This window comes from Papio anubis, chromosome 15, assembly GCF_008728515.1.
Source record: "Papio anubis isolate 15944 chromosome 15, Panubis1.0, whole genome shotgun sequence".
Classification (NCBI taxonomy): Eukaryota; Metazoa; Chordata; class Mammalia; order Primates; family Cercopithecidae; genus Papio; species Papio anubis.
This window is the reverse complement of record NC_044990.1, coordinates 19,664,481-19,679,057: the sequence shown is the minus strand read 5'-3', so window position 1 is coordinate 19,679,057 and position 14,577 is coordinate 19,664,481. Positions and strand designations below refer to the sequence as shown.

The window sequence follows — 14,577 nt, the reverse complement described above, 5'->3', positions numbered from 1 at the left end:
ATTAGACTTCTATAAGCCCTGAGGCTAACCAAGTCAAGGATTCAGTATCCGATTGTGCCTGTCATACCTATATGAATAGGTGTATTCCTCTCTTCTTGAGGCCCAAAAATAACGTGAGTTCCTGGGCCTGCCAGAAAGTGACATTTTTTACTTACCAGAGGTAGGCTGGCCTTTGTGCGGGGGCTTTATCAGCTCCATAACATCAACCTCATTTCCTCAAAGCAATGTGGTCATATCTGAAAACATGCCACTCCAGTCAAGGCCTTGATAAAAGAACCTGTGTCTCCAATTGTGTCCTGTTACAAAAGAAAACAGATTCTTACCAAACTTATGCAAATAACTATATTCCCATATCATAAGAATATATGAATAGTTTCCAGTTTTGCAGATATCAGGTAGAGAGGCAGGTAAATTTTGTTCACAATAGTGTACTTTACAATTAGAGTAGCAGCCTTCCAAACAGGGTATTTTCCTTTCTCACCTTGGAACTGCCATCCACACACCAAGCAGCTCTTTGCCAGTCAGGTGAGAGCTGTTTATTATACAGTGTAGAACCCAGCAGCTCCCCACACAGTTTCAGAGTCAGTCCTAGGGAAAAAGAGGCTCCCTGCTCATCTCTCCTCCTTGCATTCTTCAGATAGCATAAATCCTGCACAAACCATTCCCATTTTATTAGTGGGACTCTTTCGGGTGCTGCTATTCTCATTAGAGTGTTTCTCTGACATTCAGACATTATCACTTCAGGTGTCAAGGCCATTTTATGTCCTTGAAATATAGCAGTAGCTTCAGTTAACATCCAATTACAAGGCAGCAAATGCCCCCAAACGAAAATTCTCTAGTGAAGGTGCTCATAGACTTTTGCCATAAGCCCCAATAAAACATTCTACAAGGAGCTATCCGGTGGATAATTTGTTCCCTACCAGCACTTCAGCTTCTATTCTACACTTCGTGGGCTTCGTCAGTCTTACGGGTTCCCTCTGAGCATGTGCAATTAATATTGTCCAAAGAGAAGATTTACATGCTTTCTGCTTCACAGTACCAGGAAAGGGAAACATCCTCCAGTCATATACAATGTCCATTCCCAGAAAACATTTAGGTAAAGGAGACACAGCTACTTTACATAAAGCCTGTTCAAACATTTTAATTCTTAAAATCCTATCGACCCTTACATTTTATGTTGTAGTTCCAGGAACCTTTTTCTCCATCCCTAGACCATTTTACCCTTTCTTGTGAAAAAGGATTTGAGTTCCTAGCAGTGAGTTGAGCCAAGGGACTTGGGCTCATTGGTCAATCTTTATCTTGATTAACTGCCTCAACATTGCCCCAGACAATTTTTGGTCAGCTTTCTCATTATAATCTTTACCTTCTCATTTTTTTCTTAAAATTCACAAATTTGGGGCAAATACAGAAAACTGTTTTGGGCCCTATAATGTTTGTAGACAGTCGGGGTTCCCTCTGGTCTACCCAATCTTTGATAGTGTTGTATTAAGACCTTTGTTTTAACCCCATCAATTTCTGTTGTATTTATCCCATTTTTAATAAATATTTAAACATGTTTACCCTGCTGGGATGAGTCCCATGACTCTCCCCTTTCTTTTTCCTTTTAGTTTCACCCTTATCAATGCTTTGTTTTTTGTTTTTTTTTTTTTTTTGAGATGCAGTCTTGCTCTTGTCGCCCAGGCTGGAGTGCAATGACGTGATCTTGGCTCGCAGCATCTTCCACCTCCCAGGTTCAAGTGATTCTCCTGCCTCAGTCTCCTGAGTAGCTGGGATTACAGGTGCCTGTTACCACACCTGGCTAATTTTTGTATTTTTGTAGAGACAGGGTTTCGCCATGTTGGCCAGACTGGTCTCTAACTCCTGACCTCGTGATCCACCTGCCTCACCCTCCCAAAGTGCTGGGATCACAGGCGTGAGTCATCGTACCTGGCCTATTCATCTTATTTCTTAGTAAACATTTAAAAATTTACACCCTTCTGGGATGAGTCCTTTGACTCTCTCCTCTAACCTTCACCACATTCTTGTTAATTAACCTAGCTTTTAAAATTAATATCTGTAAGACCCATCAAGGAAAGCTGAGACAACAAATTTGATAAGGCTTCTGGGACTCCTGTTCCACTTTTCAGGAGTGATGTCATTACATGTGGTACCCATGTAGAAGGGGTCCCCTTACCCACAGCATTTACCATAACCTGGGTAACAGACATATTCAGTGGGTGAATATCCCGGTCCTCATAAAGCCAATCACACATGGCTTGTACATGCTTCATCTGAAGCACCCAACTTGGCATTTATAGGGGGAGTTGAACAGACCCCCTTTTCAGAGTAAAAAGATCTTACAGTGGCTTTTATCCAGTCCACCAGCCCAGTTCTTCTCTCAGGAATAATCTCCTATGTGTCTGGATCATATGTATGAATCTGCAATTGTTCTATAGTGACCTGTGGGTCTTGCATCACCCAAACATGTTTTCCACTGCGCAGCATTTCAAACCAAAGCCACTGCTTCCAAATTAGTTACTCTCACGATCCATTTTTGGAAAAGTTCCTCAGGGAGCTGCTGATACTGTTGTAGGAAATGGAATGATTCCTTCATACTATACCCTATGGTTTCAACTGTTACCTGCTTTTGCCCTTCTGCCACACTTACTAGCCACAAACATTAAAGGTACTTTCTGTTGTGCTGGCTTACTTTTTCTCCCTTGTGGGTACATTTGAGGCTAAGAACCTGAGCTCAGACAGACCCATATCTGAGGTTGGTCTAGGCTCAAGGCCCAACCAGGCACTCTCTTTCACTTTCATTTTAGCTTTTATAGATAACAATAACTAAAAGGAAAATAAAATATTAAGTCCCCCAAATCACAATGCCAAAGGTAAACATAAAGCTTGTGAACAGATTCATGCAAAAATGGCCTTCCTTTTCCTAAACAGAAAGCTACAATGATAGAAGGCCACATATCTCTCCAGGTGGCCTCCCTCACAAATTTCTCACAAGGAAATTCCTTGTGGACCCCCAAATCTCTCAGAATAAATATCCCTTCAATAAATTAACCCTAAAACAGAGAGTTCTGTTGAATCTCACCCTGACAATGTAAATTAACAGCTTATCTTCATGGGCACAGGACAAAGATAAGACTACAAAGCATGCCTCTGCCCACCCCAAGACAAATGTAAATGTGACTTCTTCTCATATTCTAGGTTTATGTAAAATGCATATTTACTGAGCATGAGATGAACGTATAAATAACAGTTCCTCTACTGGCTCCTTTCACATATAGAATGTGGATTCAGTAAGCATTAATCAAAGCCTCATAAGAATGTAACTATTCACCTCATTGTTCACCCTCCTGTCTTTTTTTCCCTCATTCCCCTGCTGCTTGCTCTTTCCCCTTTAAATATTGAAGACCTCAAAACCCTCTTTGGAAAATGCACAGGCAAAAGATCCTACTGTGATTGTGCCTCTTTTTCCCAGGTGCATCCTCAACCTTGGCAAAATAAACCTCTGAATTGACTGAGACTTGTCTCAGGCACTTTTGGGTTTACATTTTGGCAAACATGAAGGGATTCTGAGTTGACTGTTGCCCTTTGGCCTGCAGCAGCTCTCCTACCAGCTGACTAAAAGCTCTTTATTACTCTGACTGATTGGATGATTTGCTGAGGTCTGGGAGCTTCTTCCTCCAGAGATCCCTGATCTCCCAAATTTTTGGAAAGAAATAGCCTTTTTTGGTGCTGTTTTCTTTGTCTTTGTCTTTCTGTGTCAGTCTGTCATAAAGAGGGGTACCATAGGATAGAACATGGGCCTAGAACCCCTATATGCTCACTGTTCAAGCTGGCCCTGCAGACTGGTCAGTTCTGCAGTTCAGACTATACCAGTATCTGTTAAGACAAACTTTGCTGTAGGCCCCTGAAATAAAACCTGGGTGAGGTTTCCTTGTCATTTTGTTTTATGTCCTTGAGAGCTTGACTTTCTCACCAAGTGGGCATATTCTCTTAGTCTCCACTATCTGGAGGGCAGGAATTTTCAGGTTCACATCAGGAAGCCAGTCTGCAAAGACTGGGAATCCAAGACAACTAATATTTTAAGCAGTACACTTTTTGTTTCAAATGTGTCAACTTCTTAGGGAAGTTTTTTCTTAAAAGATCTCATCCCTATGGGGTTTTTGTCATCTTTTGTTACCTTAAATCTATTTCTAAGAGTGAATTTTTAGGGATCATGGGGACTGCCTCCTTTCTGCCCTCTCCAGGAATATAAAAACTTATTCTAAACCTGGAAAATTATGACCTGGGCTTTACACAGAGAGATTTTTGCACTGAGTTGCTATCAGAATAAAGTACACCACTGAAAATCCTAATTGTCAATGCCAAAAGAAACATAAAAAAGGTTTTAGAGATCTCTTACTCTAAAGAATTGATGGGAAAATTAAATTTTAAAAAGGACACATAATAGTGTCATAGCTAGTCTTGAGAACTCGCTTGAGCAAAATCTAACATAAAAAAAAAGTTTAAAATCTTTAAAAGCTCAAAACTGCTCTAGATTCCCTCTAAGAAAAACAACGGACACCACCCCATGCTGCAGTTCAGTAGCTAAGGTTCTTCCCTTTTCACCTTGGTGACTCGGGTTTGTTTTCCAGCCAGAGAATGAGTCCTTTCTGGTTTGATATTTGTATGATTTTTCAAATACCAGCTGTTTGTTATGGCAAAAATCTGGTGGTAAAAGAGTTTAAAAGTTGTTTGTTTTTTTTTAAAAGAGCTCAATAGTCAAAAGTAGACTTAACTAAAACTGATATCTAGGGTATATATGTACACACACACACACACACACACACACACACACACACTAGTTTTAAGCCTCTGTTCTCTCTTTGTAAAAACTTTTCAGTCAGCTACATTGTTTCTCTGTTTACTTCTGCCTGTCCCTCCTTTCTCTTGCCATGCTCAATGCCACATGAAGCACCTAAAAAAAGAAAAGAAGAAGAAGAAAAGGAATTTCTGACAGCCTGGGATCCACTGGTGAAAACAGAAAAGGCACCAAAGACTTCTTCTGTGTTTGAAAGAAATCTGTCTTTCTTCATGTCTCCCAGGAGTTGTAAGCAGACCAATTCACTCACATCTAATAAAACTCTGTTCTCTTTTGTATTTTGTTACCTGATTTTGTTTTACTTTTGGGGGTACCTAAAATTACTTTTGAGAAAGTAACTTTGGTGTATACAATAGGTAGATAAGAAATACACTTTTAGAAATGGCTGATGGCAGAGGCTTACAGTGAGTAGTCATGACCACATTGTTTTACTCATTTCCTTGTGCATGTATATGAGAAAAGTGAGCTTTGGGGCGTGTAGAAGCTATGGAAACATCTCCACTCCTGACTGAGAGGTAAGACTCCTGTGGGGGATGAGATGATCAAAGAGTCACTGACTGGCATTGAGTCGCCTACCATCCTTGGGAGAACAGAATATCCTAGCAGTGAGGAGCACTGTAAAAGCATTGAACTATCTTGTCCCATGGTGTTCCCGTCTCTTTGGGAACCACAGATAAGAGTGTAAAAATGGAATCCTTGGTTTTGGAGGATCTGTTCTGCCTTCCAGCTATGCTTGCTTTGCACGTATTTAAATATCAGACCATAAAAACTGCATATTTTCCTTCTCATATTCATTAAAGGGCTCTACCCTAAAGCCAGTAATCTAATTAAGAAACAAGTCAAATTTAAAAAGCCAAAATACAACTTTCAGGCATGTAGCTGACTATCTGAAAACTCTTTCATAAAATAAATTTACCTCTTCAAGGAAATTTGTATTTGTAATGGTTATCTCCCTATGTACATTAGAAACTCTTCCCATTGCTTTAAATTCATAAGTCATACCTTTGTTTAAAGTACTTTTCCTGGCCATCTTAACTAAAATTTACGTACACCATTGTTTTTCCCTTGGCTTGTACAATATTTAGGCCTAATGTGTTAGCTCTGTGCTTTTAAAATGCAAAGTGTCTACTTTGCTTTGCCTAAGAGTTGTCTGTTTAGAAATGCAAATTTTGAGCTGTCTAGCTGGCAATTGCTCAGGGCAATGAAACAGGTTATCAAAAGAATTGATAGTCTAAAGCAGGGGAGAGGTATTTTGAAAACTGACAAATGAACAATCATATAAATCTATAAGATCTGCTCCTGTCTATATGTCTGTATGTCAATGTGTTTATACAAGTCATGTGTATGTAATGTTTCACTACCAAAAAATATAAAAGAGCTCTAATTAATTGGCCTAAAGAAAAAAGTAAGTGCTTAAATAAAATTTTTCATCAGAAAAGTAGAAACTTTAACTCAAATGCTTTTTAGTTCATGTAACTTTAGCAATATTTGGTAAATAAAACTAGTTTTTAAATTATTGATAAAATAAAAACATCTCCAGAATTTAATTTAGACTTTTGATCTAAACTAGTTAGGCAGGTTAAATACTGTGCTAAATGCTTAAAGACATAAAACTTTGCTTCTACTTATCTATAAACTTATGAACCTCCTACGTTTTTCACCAAAAATAAGAGTTACTAAGAGGTAACATTATAATTAATGTATTTAATTAAAACTACTAGATACACACAAAGCGTATTTTAAAAGTAGAATGTGTTTTGGTTAAAAATATGGTTATAAGAAGGCATGGGAATGTGGATTTTTTAAGGGAACATAATTTTTGTCTAGAAGTTCTAAGGATGAATTTGTTTATAAGCTTTTATTAAAAGTAGCTTTTGCATTAATAATAGCGTACGCAAAGGCAAAATTTGGTTTTCTGAGTAAGATTTTCATGTAATATTAAGATACAGTGGGCTGGGTGTGGTGGCTTACACCTGTAATCCCAGCACTTTAGGAGGCTGAGGTGGGCGGATCACCTGAGGTCAGGAGTTGGAGACCAACCTGACCAAGATAAACTCCATCTCTACTACAAAATTAGCCGGGCGTGGTGGCACACGCCTGTAATACCAGCAACTCAGGAAGCTGAGGCAGCAGAATCATTTGAACTGGGGAGGCGGAGGTTGCAGTGAATCAAGATCGTGCCATTGCACTCCAGCTTGGGCAACAAGAGCGAAATTGAATCTCAAAAAATAAAAAACAAAAATAAAATGATATAGTAAAATACTTTTGTTTGCCTTTTGAATAAACTGCAAAAAAAAAAAAAAAGGGGGAGAGAGGAGAGCTAGGATTCAGTTGGCCTCATGCTGACTTTACTAGGTCTTATTGTTTGAGAAACTGAGTCTCCTCTCTATCAAAGAGTAAAGGTTTTGGCTCTTTAAAAATCTTTGAATTATCATTTTGGCTACATGAATGACTTATTTTACAGTAACCTGTCATCGGGTTTGTGACATCATGTGGTTTTTTTTTTTTTAGACAGAGTCTCGCTCTGTCACCCAGGCTGGAGTGCAGTGGCGCGATCTCGGCTCACTGCAACCTCCGCCTCCCGGATTCAAGGGATTCTCTTGCCTCAGCCCCCCAAGTAGCTGGGATTACAGGCATGTGCCACCATGCCTGGCTAATTTTTTTGTATTTTTAGTAGAGATGGGGTTTCACCATATTGGCCAGGCTGGTCTCAAACTCCTGACCTTGTGATCCACCCGCCTCGAAATCCCAAAGTGCTGGGATTACAGGTATCAGCCACTGCGCCCGGCCCTGACATCATGTGTTTTAAACCTTTGATATTTGACAAACTTTCCAAAATCAAATTCCAAATCCAGTCATTAAACCTCATTATCTTTTTAGATAGTAGGTCCCCTGCAGTCCAAAAGAGGCATATCTGGCTTATTTGATATGTTGAATCATACAAGAACCATTGTCAAATATAAATTGGTGTTTAATTTTCTTTGGGTTATGTTTATATAAATGTGTTATTAGTATATGTTCCAAAAGTGTATGAGATTCCTATAATTCTGATATGCTTTAGTACATATTATCAATAATAATAACGATCATTATGTGAAATTGTTTTATACCACAGAACTAACCAAATATCTTGGTCAGTTGTATCTTTAACTATGGCTGTTCTAAGACTTTTGTCATCCACAATTATTTGTTTTACCTTGATTCTTCTCAAAAAGTGGTTTCTACAAAGCAAAAACCTAAAATTTGCTTCTTGGTCTGGTGCAGTGACTCATGCCTATAATCCTAGCACTTTGGGAGGCCAAGGCAAGTGGATCACTTGAGGCCAGGAGTTAGAGACCAGCCTGACAAACATGGCGAAACCCTGTCTCTACTGAAAATACAAAAATTAGTCAGGCACAGTGGCGAACACCTGTAGTCCCAGACACTTGGGAGGCTGAGGCACCAGAACTGGACCCAGGTGGCAGAAGTTGCCATGAGTCAAGATCATGCCACTGCACTCCAGCCTGGGTGATACAGCAAGACTCTGCCTCAGAAAAAAAAAAAAAAGATCATAAAACTTGCTTCTTTAAGGGAATTCATGGAAAGGACTGATGGGTGCTCTTAAATGCAGGTTTCAGATAACCTTGGAGACTATGTCATTGTACTAAAGAATAAAAAAACTTCCAGGACTCTCATTAAAGAACTAATGTATTCATGAGGATTGCTGGCTCAATATCAAGCAGGACAGGGGTTAACTGCATGGACTGAACCAATGGAAGGCTGAAATAATTTTTCAGTGATTTTTTTGTTTGAAACATTGCTGATTCTTTTTTTTTAAATCAGAATCAAGAAAACTTTTTTCTTTTGAGCTATTTACAGCTTTTAACAATTGAGTAAAGTATATTCTTATAAGCAAAATTTTAAGCGTATTTCTCTCTCCCTGATTTCTAAAAAAATTTGAAAGCTATCTGTGAATATTCTTAATTTGTGGCAATGCAGTTATTTGCATAAATTAAATGAGAATCTGGTTTTTTTGTAACAGGACATAAACTACTCACCTCCTTGTTCACCCTTCCCCCCTTTTCCCCTCCTTCCTCTGCTGCTTGCTATTTTTCCTTTAAATATTGAAGTGCTCAAGACTCTCTTTGGAAAAAGCACAGGCCACAGATCCTACTGTGACTTGTGTCTTTTTTTTCCCTTGTGTGTCCTCAACATTTGCAAAATAAAGTTCTAAATTGATTGATGTCTTTCTCAGACACTTTTTGGTTTATAATAACCAAGGGACTTAATATTTCACATTTTGCTTATTAGTTTGCATTTCCTTAGTTTGCAGTTCCATTGGCCCAACTCTCTAGGAGTTGAATTCATCTCTAAATTCCACTGGTAACTTTTACATTTAGTAACTGAATGCAGTGCAGCAGCTCTATGCTGTGGGTGATCACATGGGCACCTGGGAATCAAAGGTTCCTCATTCCTCACCTGTTTATCCTTTTCCTTTTTATGCATTAACTTTTATCTACATAATTTATTTCCTTCATTTTGAAACATTTAACCTCTAAATTAGACAAAATTAGTTCTCCTTTACCAAAATCATAGTGATGTCTTTTTAAAATGAACTTCCTGACCAAAACCACACATTTCTTTATACACTCTGTATATAGAGTTGTTTTTCTTGTATCTAGTAGTTTTATTTTTTTTATTTATTTTTTTTTTATATTTTTAAGACAGGGTCTCACTCTGTCACCCAGACTGGAGTGCAGTGATGCAATCATGGCTCAATGCAACCTCAATCTCCCAGACTTAAGCAATCCTTCCACCTCAGCCTCTTGAGTAGCTGGAACTATAGGCATGAGCTACCATATCCAGCTAACAGTAGTTCTTAATTACATATATTAACAACTGTTCTAACTCTTAGTAACCCTAATTTCAGTAAAAAACCTAGGATTACTTAATTTAACATAACATGACTTTAAGCTTTTAAATTACTGAAGAGAATTTTGAAATTGAAACCACTGTGATGAAATTTTAAAAGGCCACAAGATTAAAATTATGGTAGGGGGTTGAATTTTGTTAAGATATTTATCTTTCTCTCAGATCTTTTCCTCCTCCAGGCATGATTGCTTGCACATAGTCATTTCAGTAGACACTAATAATGTATTACCTCCTTGTCTTAGCCCCCAGGCAGGCTGCCCACAAGATTAATGAAGTTTTTTCTTCAAAGAATATGATCTTCCCTATGGCTTCCAGAAGTTGGACTGACCAAGGGAGAAGGCTGAGCAGCTTTGACCACCAGGGATTTCACCTCATGCAAACTTTTCTACTAAGCTATAGCCATGGTTAAATAATAACCTACCATTGTTTCCCAGCTTGCTTTCCATAGTAACCAGCAGTCACTAACATTACTGTGAAACCTAAGACTGGTCTTTGAGATATTTTTCAGACTTTGCCTCTAACAGTCTGGACCAACTGATGCCAACTGTACCTGTGGCCCATGAGGGTAACTAAGGAACTGACTTGACTTGTATTGTGACTTCACCATGACCCAATAACTGATTGAGCACATGAAGGCACCTCCGACACCCCTATGGTTTCATGCCAGACCAATTATCAACACCCATCCCTTAAGCCCCTTCCCACCAAATTATCCTTAAAATCCTAGCCTCTGAATTCTCAGGGAGGCAGCTTTGAGAAATCTCCCATTCTCCTTCCTCAGTTCCCTTGTGATAATTAAAGTCTTTCTCTACTACCACACCTGCTGTCTCAGTGTTTGGCTCTATCTGGGCAGTGGGCAAGAACCTGGTCAAATGGTAACAAAACTAGTTTTATTTATCAATGATTACTAAAGTCATGTGAACTAAAAATCATTTGAGTCTAGTGGCTAACATCATTCGGCCCCTTGCAGGTTCACTGAAAAATCACTGACATGAGGTAGATGAATGGGAGAAAAGGCATATAAATTTATTTAACATGTATACACAGGATCCTTCAGAATGAAGGCCCAACTCCCCAGTGAGTTTTACAAGCTTGTATACCATCCTGGCAAAAACAAGTTATGGAAGGGAAGAGAAAAGAAATGCTGTTGAGAGGATTACTAGGGAGAATGACTTACTTGTAAATAGTTCTCTTTGACAGTGAAAAGATCTGTTCGGGTGTGGTTACATTCTTGGTCTTACAGGGAAGGAAGAAAAAAAAAATATTTTTACCATCATGCTTTATGTCCATGTAAAGAAAAAAACATTTTTCTCTGCTGGGTCTGGACTTTAGGTAGATAAAGGAACTTCAGCTCCTTTGAGAGAGACAGTGGGTGGTGGGGAGGTCAGAGAGGCCTTGATCAAAGCTTCTTCAGTTCAGCATAGCAATGCACCATATTTTGGGTATTTGTTTCTGAGTCCCAACATGAGCTAGCTTTTATTTTTCTGAAAAAGTATTTTATTTAAGCACTTACTTTTCTATAAGCCAGTTGATTAAAGCTCTTTCATATATTTTGATAGTATAATAGCTCATACAAGTGACATATACATATAGACATAAAGATACACAGAAGCAGATCTTATATATTTATAATTTTTTCACTCACCAATTTTCAAACAGTTTCTCTCCCACTTTTAGACTATCAACCATTCTTTTTTTTTTTTTTTTTTTTTTTTTGAGACGGAGTCTCGCTCTGTCGCCCAGGCTGGAGTGCAGTGGCCGGATCTCAGCTCACTGCAAGCTCCGCCTCCCGGGTTTACGCCATTCTCCTGCCTCAGCCTCCCGAGTAGCTGGGACTACAGGCTCCCGCCACCTCGCCCGGCTAGTTTTTTGTATTTTTTAGTAGAGACGGGGTTTCACCGTGTTAGCCAGGATGGTCTCGATCTCCCGACCTCGTGATCCGCCCGTCTCGGCCTCCCAAAGTGCTGGGATTACAGGCTTGAGCCACCGCGCCCGGCCGACTGGCAACCATTCTTAAAGACATGACTCAGGTGAAACAAGGTAGAAAATGTACGTATCAAAGACCCAGAACTTAGACTTAAACACCAATATCTGAAGACAATATTTTGAGGGAAAGTGTCTTTTCAACTTAGCTTGTTTCTTAATTAGATTACTGACTTGAAGTTGGAGCCCTTTTAATGAATAGAACAAAGAAAGCAAGCAGTTTTTAGGGCCTAAACCTTGCTTTCCTCAAATGCGCAAAGAAATGAGTAGGCCCCTGTAGTAGTAACCAGTTACTATAAGGAACTGTCTCTCAGCTACCTCTAACACTGTAACTCTCACCTGTGACTCACTAGTCATTATACGTGGCAAGATCAAATCCTCAAACTTACAAAGTAATTTCTTCTATCCTCAAAATCCAAAGAGATCAAGTAATGCAATACAAAAGAGAACAGGATTTTATAGCTGAATCTGTCTGCTTATAATTCTTGGGGTTCTATAAGAAAAAACAGGTTCAACCCCAAAAAGAAGTCTTTGATGCCTTTTCTGTTTTCCTTAAGTGATCCCACATTGTTAGGAATCCTTTTGGGATCTACTCATGTGGCATCAAGGATGGCAAGAAGGAGGGACAGACAGAAGTAAATGGACAAACACTGAGAAATCAGTCAACTGAGTTGTTTTACAGAGCGAGGGATGAAGCCTTAAAACAATACACATGCATACATACATAGCCCAAATATCAGGTTTAACCAATTTGACTACAGAGTCCTTGACTTTTCACTATAGAGGTCTTTTAAAAAATATATCTTTCCTAATGGTAATTCCTCCTCAAGCTGTTTTATTTTGCTTCTGCTGCTGAGAGAGGAGGAAAGAAGAAACTGGTCAGGCAGACAAGGTGGTTCCTTGGTAAAACTCCTTCAAAGAATAGCCTGAAAATCACTACAGGCCCTACATCCTTGAATGGAAACATCTACACTGTGAATCAAGATGAACAAATTCTACTCCTTTTTTGCTCTGACTTTTCACCTATTTTACATATGCCTACCTTTCTGTGATTGGCCACAAGCCAAGTCTTCATTTACATAGGGTGAACATCACTTCAGCCTAATTGGTCCTGGGCCACACCTTCACCTCTACCTCCAATTGGTTCTCCAAGAGAGTCTACAGACCAGTCAGTACATTCCTCCCCTTTCCAGTCCATAAAAACCTGGGACTCAGTCTTATAGCTGGCAACCCTCTCAGGCCCCATTCTCCATTGTGGAGAGCTTTCTTCTTTGGTTTTTTAAACTTTCACTCCAACCTCACCCTTGGTGTCCATGCTCCTTAATTTTATTGGTCATGAGACAAAGAACTCTGGGTAATACCTCAGACAACAAGATTGCAACACTGCTAGGTAGGCTCTCATCACCAAACAGGCAGCCTGTAGAAGCAGACATTTTACTGCAGTGGCTACTCACCACCCTTCCCTACAGCAGTATGATAGATGGTTATCAGTTAACAATTGCTCTAAACCCATCAGTGTTTTCAGAGCATCCTCATTCTCATGCAGTGGTCCACAAATGTCTAAAAGGTGATCCACACCACTCCACATGGAGTGGCTGGCCATTGTGGGATTTCCCCCATGGATGCTTCATACCTTTTTCCCATTTATTGATCTCTCAGCTCCTGGCCTGGCTCACCACATGTTCCAGGGTGGGCAGGTCTATATACAACTACCCCCAATAGTCTAAGGACATTGAGAGGCTGAAGAAAAAGGCTTAACATATCCATTTTCTCAGAAACAAACATTTAATAGGAACTTAGGAAAAGAAGTAATGTCTGGTAACCTCAGGTGGCAGCAAGACAAGATGGTGGGCCCCTGTACCATTACCCCCCATACCGCTAGGTTATATATCACAGGCAAAGGGTATATGTGATTCAAAAGGGATGTGTAGGGACAACTGCTTAAGGGCAGGACTTATGGTAAGTACAATAATATCAAGATTCTTTTGACCTAATGGCAGGATTTATGGTAAATACATGCTGTTACACAAGGAGTAACAGATAAAATAGAAATCTCAGAGGCATTCCAGGGAGTGGGTTTAATCAGAAGTCAACAAGGCAGATTAAGCATCCAAGATGAAGTTGCTTTTCCCTCCACACTCAATTTTTTTTAATGTAAAAGAAAAAGAAGAAAATGTTTAGCAAACTAGGATTAGAAGGGAATTATCTCAACTAGATGAATTTGACAAAGAGCATCTACAACAATATCCTACAGCTAACATTAGACTCAGTGACAAAAGACTGAATGCTTTTCCTCTATGATCCTGAACAAGGAAGGGATGTTCTCTTTACTATCTTTCATCTTTTTTCTTTTTGAGATGGGGTCTCACTCTGTTGCCCAGGCTGGAGTGCAGTGGTGAAAACACCACACACTGTAACCTCGACTGTTGCTGGAATCAGGAGACTAAAGAGACTGAAAGGTGGAAGAAGAGGACTTTTTTGAGTGCGCTCAGATGCAGCGCATTAACATCCAAAAATTGGACCCAGAACAAAGACAGCACTTGACTTTTACACACACTTCTAAAAGGGGGTGGGCTAGCTTGAAACAAGCTTACAGAGGCATGAAGCACAGTGGCACGAAAGCAAGCATACAGAGGCAGAACAAAGGCAGTTAATCAAATTGTGACAGGTGTGTAAGGATTACATGTGACTCTTGCTATGTGGCCCAGATGGCTGTTATCTAGGCTTGCTCTAGTGCCTTGCATGGGCTTATCTCATAACGTTCACTATGGCACCTAGATGGCTGCAGCCCAGGCCTGCTCAGGCGTGTCTTATAACCTTCACTGCAC

At 39.5% G+C, this 14,577-nt stretch overlaps 1 long non-coding RNA gene across 1 annotated transcript in view; it reads right to left on the bottom strand.

The window, feature by feature from the left end:
• LOC108582863 overlaps positions 1–10,934 on the bottom strand; it is a 43,159-nt gene extending 32,225 nt beyond the window's left edge. The window contains exons 1-2 of the long non-coding RNA XR_001896792.1: positions 10,188–10,934; positions 156–296 (exon numbers count right to left, since the gene is read on the bottom strand). This is a non-coding gene — a long non-coding RNA (uncharacterized LOC108582863). The remainder of the gene's footprint in view (positions 1–155; positions 297–10,187) is intronic.
• Positions 10,935–14,577: the final 3,643 nt, after the last annotated feature.